This window comes from Sorex fumeus, unplaced genomic scaffold (assembly GCF_029834395.1).
Source record: "Sorex fumeus unplaced genomic scaffold, SorFum_2.1 ptg000008l, whole genome shotgun sequence".
NCBI classification, from domain to species: domain Eukaryota; kingdom Metazoa; phylum Chordata; class Mammalia; order Eulipotyphla; family Soricidae; genus Sorex; species Sorex fumeus.
The window spans coordinates 72,907,759-72,915,388 of NW_026606065.1; positions in this window are offsets into that span (position 1 = coordinate 72,907,759).

The following is a 7,630-nucleotide window of genomic DNA, read 5'->3' on the forward strand; positions in this document are numbered from 1 at the left end:
GAGATACCCGGCCTGTTTTTCTCCTTGAAATGTCTCCTATCTCGCCCCCTAGTCACTTGCGTTATCTATCTGGTTGGCCATCCCTCATGTAGGCTAGATTTTTAAATGACATTGCATTTTAACTAGATTACCCGTTCTTCCTCTTCAACCATAACAAGATTCTCCAAAGACTTTTTTTATATATATAAAATCTTTGTGTGTATAGATGATTTTATATCTATAAACAACAAACACACATATATATTTATGTATATTGATTTCTTACACACAAAAAACTGGCATAAATGACCATTGGAATTCATCGAAATGATGTTTTCTTCCTTATGAAGCAATATAATGAGGTCAGACTGAGAGTACAGCAGGTAGACCTAAAATGACCTTTGCCTTGCACACAGCGGACCCAGGTTCAATTCCGGGTACCCAAGTACTAAAGGAAGTAATCCTTGAGTGTAGAGCCAGTAGTAACTCCTGAGCACCATCAGGTGTGGCATCAAACAAACAAACAAAATATAAAAATCATATTAATGATAATGTCTCAGGAGGATTTATGAGAAATCCAGTCACTAGGCCTAGAGATAAATGGAAAATCTGAAATCTATTTTAAGTATTTCAGGCCCCAAAATTATTTGTATTACTCCCTGTGACCTCTGGTTCTACCCCTCATATGAGGCATTTTTTTTTTGTTTTTGTTTTGGAAACTGAGCATTCCTCAGCATATATAAGTAAAAGAGTAACTTTTAACCCAATAGATAAAAGTTAACAAAAGTAATAATCTTGAATATTAAACACGGGTATTAAACAAAAAGTTTTTTTTAATTAAACATGCATTTTTTTCTCAGAAAATTTTAAGAGAAATCAATATAAAAGTAAAAAAAGTAAAATAGGTAGCCAAAGTGAAAATATCTCTGGTCAGGGACATACCAACATGTAGATAAGCCACCACCAACATGTAAGATACCATACAATATTGAGTCTTAGATATGAGCTACCTAAAATACAAATTCCTTGAGTTTAGTTCCTGAGGGGGAAGTAGAAGAGGTTAAAACAAACAGAAGCTGAGTACTCATACCTCAAGTCAAGCTGGTTATGCCAGAGTCTTCTTTGGCAGCAGAGCTACATAGATCCTATTGAGACACCGTCTGTCACAGGTGTGTAAAATCTGTGGCAAAGCAGTGGGCAATGTTCACAATCTTCAGTGGGTCATTTTTCACTGGTTGTAGGTGGCTCCATGGGGGTGGGATTAGTGTTGAGAGCAGAGGTGGAAGGGCAACAGTTCGAAATAATTACCAAACTCAACCTAACATCCTAAAATAAATGAACTGTCAGAATTAATTGGGAGCAATTCATTCTGTGGAGAGCACAGACTTCTCCATGCTATCTGCCAATCTCCATCCAAAGCCCAACAGGCCTGTGGTGTCTTGTCCTGACTACCCTCCCTGGTCCTGAGTACTGCATGCACAGTGATTAGTGAGGTGGCCGTCAAGTCAGAATCAGCCACCTATTCCAGAAACCCTTATTAAGTACCAGTGAGTACCTCCTGACAGTAGGTGCTTAACAAATGTTTTTCAAAATATGTGGACTTGCAAAGCCATTCCCACATACCATGAAAAAAATAGAGATGGGAGCTTTTTTTTTGTAACTTATAAGAGCACTTTCTGAAAAAACAAACTATTTAAATATAAAGGTCTTAAATAAATTTAAATGTGAATTTCATTGCCTCTACTCTTCCAAGTTCCTTCTGTTGTCTGAAATTTCTAATTTAATTCTAAGCTAACTGACACTGACCCCTTGTACTTCCAGAACAGCTGGGTAATGGGCAGGAAAGAATGAACTAAAACAGAGTTAGCCCTTAGTATGATCATTAAATGGTGTAATTTGTTTGGGGCATCCAAAATATTTCCTTTCTGCTTCAGTCACAAATACAATTAGCTTTCTCCACCCCCCCCCCAATAGAACTCACTCTCAGAGAAAAAGTTCTGACATTAAATATGTTGATGTGAGGGTTTCAGAAAAAATTTATATCCTAAGACATAACTATAATTGTCTCCTGAAAAGCTTAGCCACCTGTACAAGCAAAACTCAGTAATTTCAGTAATTGGAAAAATTTAGGGGCGGGCCTATGTGTTTTTTCATTGCAGCTACATTACCTAGAAGCAAAACCGACTTTGACTTTCCAGTATCCCCTCCATTAATACAGTGGCCTTTTGCTACTCAGCAACCTGAGTTGCTACGTTACTGTTTTTTTGTGGCTAAAATGTGGAAAGAATGGTTAATGACTTAGCAGAGCTATTGCCAAAGAGTGATTAAGAGTCTGGAAAGAGGCAAGCAGAAGGTGTCTTCAAGTACAACTGTGCACCCAAAGAGTTAATGTATTTCCAAAGCTTTCCTCCCCCCACCCCACCCCCAGGAGGATATTCCTCACTTTGAAGTTAAAAAAAAAATTCCAGGTGTGCCTGAAGAGGAATTCTGAAGGCAAGAAGACTGCTTTTAGGAGATATTGGACTGCAGACCTTAAATGATTTAAACGCAATCCCCACGTGCAGCTGCTAAACCAAAGCACCTCACCCCAGGGAAGAGATGAGAAATTTTGAGGGCGATTGAACACTGAAAATTCTCATCGTGGCTTAGCAAAAAGTGACTTAGCACATGTGTTTCAGTAATTATGAAGCATGGGGGTGCTCACTGACTCTGAAATGCGCAGTCAGTCACCGGTGTGACAACTCTGGTGCTGGTGTAAGAGGCAATCAGATCAGGCAGGAATGAACATCTTTTGCCTCCGCAATTTGCTAATGCTTCAGGCTTTTTCTTTTGGGAATGGGTGTCTGTGTTGTGCATTCACACCAGGATTATTCATTGCTTTTTAGGATTAAGTGTGCAGAGCTAATCAGGGGAAGAAGAAACTAGAAAGCTTATTAAATAGCTACTCTGTATACAGCTCCTATTAGGCACCTGGATTTTATATAAATTCCATTTAAAAAAGCTTTTTATTGTGATATTTTATATAATTATATAAAGGAATAGAAACATAAAAATCTTCTATAACTCTGCAGAGGCAATAAAAAAGATTATCAAGACCTCTGAAGGCTACTGCATATCCCTGCCTCAAAAACACTGTCTTTCCCTAAAGTCCAGCACCACTATGTCAATCCTTCTCTTATTTTGATTTGCAAGTTCTCCACAAAAAAGTTCTCCATGTCCTTCTAATATTAACAGTTGTGTTTTTATTCTGAACAACAAAGAAATGGAATCCTGCAACATCCATCCTTTAGTATCTGATAATTTTATTTCGTACCAAGTTGTATTTATGATATAACTTTGATACTTCAATGTTTCTTGAGTACCAGCAGTGATGGGAAACTGTTCAGCTACAGAGGAGAGAGCAAGAGCTAGGGACTGAGTTGATAACAACTAAGTTATCAACAACTAAGTCATTCAGGTAGCCCTTTACTCAGTAGCAATCTAAAGCAGAATTGTATACTCTCAAAAGATATTAAAGTCCTAACTTCAAGTACATTCATATATATATGCATATATATGCATATATATGTATATATATGCATATATATATTCATACACACAGCTTCATACAGAAATTTTGCTGGTGTTTGGCTTAATATGAGATGATTACAGTGGTTTCAAATCCAGTATATCTGACCGATTTTTTGACAAGGGAAAATAACATGCACAGAGAACACCATGTGATGATTCTTCAGTCAGTCAAAAATATGCTGCCATAAGTCAAGGAACTATCAGAAACTTTACACACACACACACACACACACACACACACATACACACACACGCATATGTGCGCATGTACATACACACACACAAACAAAAAATCTGCGCTATTCCTCTGCTAGTTCCTTGAGAAGGAACATGGTCTAGTTCTGACATTTTTAACCACCAGTGCCGCCCGAAAGTATTACTACTTAAATAAACCTATCTGTAGGAGTAAAAGATAGAAACTTACTGGTCCAGTCCATGCCATGATCTCAGATGTCTAGCTTCCATAATGTGAAACAGTAGAGTTATGTTATTTAAGGCATTATTTGCAGTAGTTTGCGTAAACCACTTAGTTTAAGTGGAACTTTACTATGACAATCCTAAACAGCTAATACAGGAAACAGCAGGAATTGCCATCAAACAATGTGACATTGGGATTAATAATGTGAATATAGCCATTGAAGTGCTCTGCACAAGGTCACCCATCAAGCTGATGGCACTCAGTTTGAATTCTGTTCACTCACCCGTACTGACTCCATCACTCTCCTTGGCAGCCTCTTTTACCTTCATGATTCTCACATTGAAGTAGCCATGTGGAAGCTATGTTTGGATCATATAAGTGAGAGATGAGAGGTATATATGGTCAAGTTCAAATACAAGTATATCTCCATTACGCTATCATTACCCTAGAGATTTCTGAAAATGACACTAGTTTAGAGTCAGTAGTCATTCTTTCAACAATTATCCATCACCTGTTACAATATAGTGGGTTCAATGTGAAAATGGGAAGCTCACAAAACATTGTTAAATCTGTCAAAAAATAATTTGAATGAACTCAAGATTTTTTTATCCTTATGTACTAATTGTATGACACATAGGTGTCCTTCGTGGAGTAGAAAATCAGAGAGAAGAATCATTAAGGTTGAAATTAAAAAATATTATGGTTGAAGGTATTGATGAAAGAAATCAAGTGAGGAACCATGGATGAATTTACTCAGTGTCTGCACAGAGCTACAGAATCTGGGTCTCCTAATTCTCAGGTTTAAAGAAACCTTTCCTTAGAAGAAAGAGGAATGTCAAATGCAAGTAGTGTCCTCTTAGTATTTGAACCAGCTTCTTCTGAGACTGTCTTTCTCTTAATTTCCAAAGCTACCCAAAGCAAAATTAGTAAGGAAGCAACTACCAAAGCAGAGTGTGTTTCTTTTCTTGGTTTCACAATATTTTATCTCTAATATTCTCGGAGAGCACGGCAAGCTACCTGTGATGTATTCGATATGCCAAACACAGTAACAACAATTCTCACAATGGAGATGTTACTGGACTTGCTTTAGCAAATCGATGAACAATGGAAGGACAGTGCTACATTTTCTAGACATTATTTCCCAAGATACTTATTTAAGCAACCTTAGAATACCTAAGAAACTCACTATAACCCCTCTAAGATATACACTGATTTTGCTAATTCTTAAAAAAGCCCTACCCTCTCACCTACTATATTGCCACAGTCATTGTGGCATGAAAGAATCACAGCTTCTAGACAGTAAAGCACCTTTCTCAGATCTGATAAAAATAAGATTTGCAGGTCACTTTACCTCATTAGAGATATCTAAATTTCCACCTTCCCATACTTCTCTCAAGTATCTCTGGGCAGATGCAATTCAGTGATTTTCAAAAATTTATTTGACCCATTTCCTTTCTCTTTAGGAAATCAGGCCAACACTATTTTCTTCAAAGGCACTATTAGTTCTTCAGAATTTCTTTAGATAAAGAATTGGAGAATTCACTGTGCCATTGTAGAAAAAGCGTGGATTTTGGAACAGAATTCAAGGTGTAAATCCATATTTGTCTCAAATTTTAATAATATTATAATATTAAAAATAATTATTACCCAAACATTTGAAAAAAGTAATTCACAGTAATTTTTTTAATTTACTTTCTTTCGTCGATTTGCTCGAGCGGGCCCAGTAACGTCTCCATTGGAGACTTTGTTGTTACTGTGTCTGGCATATTGAATACTCTCGGTAGCTTGCCGAGCTCTCCGAGAGGGGCGGATTTTTTTTCTTGATTGGAACTCAGGAAAAGTACTAATTTAAGTCTTTAAGATATAGTGACTTCTAGATCTGGTTGAACTCTGCAGAAAGGGTGTTGTAATTTTCAATGGTAGATATATTCCTAGGTTGAATACACCAATATATGAAAAAGAACAAAACTATCTCTGGGAGTCCAAGCTAAGTTCAACTTCCCCTGAAAAAATGTTACTTCTTAGAACAACTTAGTCTCTCTGGTATTTGTACCTTCTCCATATACTCAAATATGTTATTTTTAAATATGGAAGTCTCAAAGATGCACAAGATGGCCCCTTTTCAAAATCCTTCTCTCCAAGTATGACAATTGACTGCCTACAGTCTCATAAATTTGTACCCCATGTAGTAGGCGATCAAAGACAAAAGCAGAAAACATTTTCAGACAGGCTTTTTAGCTCTGGGCTAAGAATCAATGTTGGAAAGTGCTGGAACATGGCTCATCTTGCTGTGAAAGAACTCAATGAGGGCTCAACCTACAGCAGAGTTAAATTAGTAGAATGTGTATCTTTCAAAGTGTTCAATTGGGAGTGCTCAAATTTTGATGCATTTTAGTTGGGTACTAATTAGCAACTTGCTGACTACTAAATGGACTGTCACCTTTCCTTCTGACAATTTACTAAAAATTATCCCCTGGATGTTATATGAACAGGAGGGAAATGGGTTGGGAGGGCTGGAGCTAAAGATGGGATTGCATTCGGGGCACTTATGTGAGAATTTTTAGTGTGCTGCTGATATTTAAGAACTTTAATAAAAGCAAAAGAGGGGAAAAGGTTGGGACTGACAGACAGTGAGTTCTGCTCAGCAGGTATTCGTTGACTCAATAGTCAAAGTATAAATGGATCTAGTTCTTTTTAAATGTTAATAAGCTTTTTCTGTACTGGAAGGAGTTTCATATGTGATTGCTATAATATGAAACACCAACCTATTCTGTGGTGAGAATATATCCAAAAGAGAAGTTTAACACAAAAACTCTTCTTTAGGAAAGTAAACAAAAATAAACCTATTTCATTCACATGTTTTTTCAGTAGTAGTTTTTTACTCTTATATAGATGAGAATTTCAGTTCACTACAATATAATTTCTGTTTATCATCATAAGGTTCTTAGTGATAAAAATAAAAGTAGGAAAGGTAGTCATGAGTAAGTAGGAATTTTACCACTACATAATTTAGAATTTTTCTAAATAATTCTAAGTTATTATTAGAATTCCTAAATAATTCTAATAAGTTTCAAATATTGCAAATATTCCAATATTTGCAACTCAGATTTTTATACTCTCCTCCCCAAATTCTTAAGCTACAAATTTTACAGCAACAAAGTAACATAACATGAAATGGAATTGTCGTAATTTGGATTTCAAAATATTAAATGATATTGGACTTTGCTTCTAGAAAATCAAAGTTACATAGGGCCAAGGTAAATATTTGAATTATAAGTATGTTTTTACTCTGTGTATGCTGAGATCTGGATAGTAATGTGACCCAGACCAAAATAGAGCCTATGCAGTTCTCTGGGGAAAAGGGAAAGTAATGTTGGAGAAAAACTCAAGAATTTGAACCTTGGAGTCCAGTAAATCCTCAGGTTCAGAATCTGTCTGTTTTGAACAGCATCACCAATCATTCTCTCTTTTTTTTCTTTTTGGGCCACACCCGGCGATGCACAGGGGTTACTCCTGGCCCTGCACTCAGGAATTACTCCTGGTGGTGCTCGGGGGATTATATGGGATTTTGGGAATCAAACCCGGGTCGGCCGTTTGCAAGGCAAAGGCCCTACCCGCTGTGCTATCTTTCCAGCCCTGTCACCAATCATTCTGAAGTGGGCA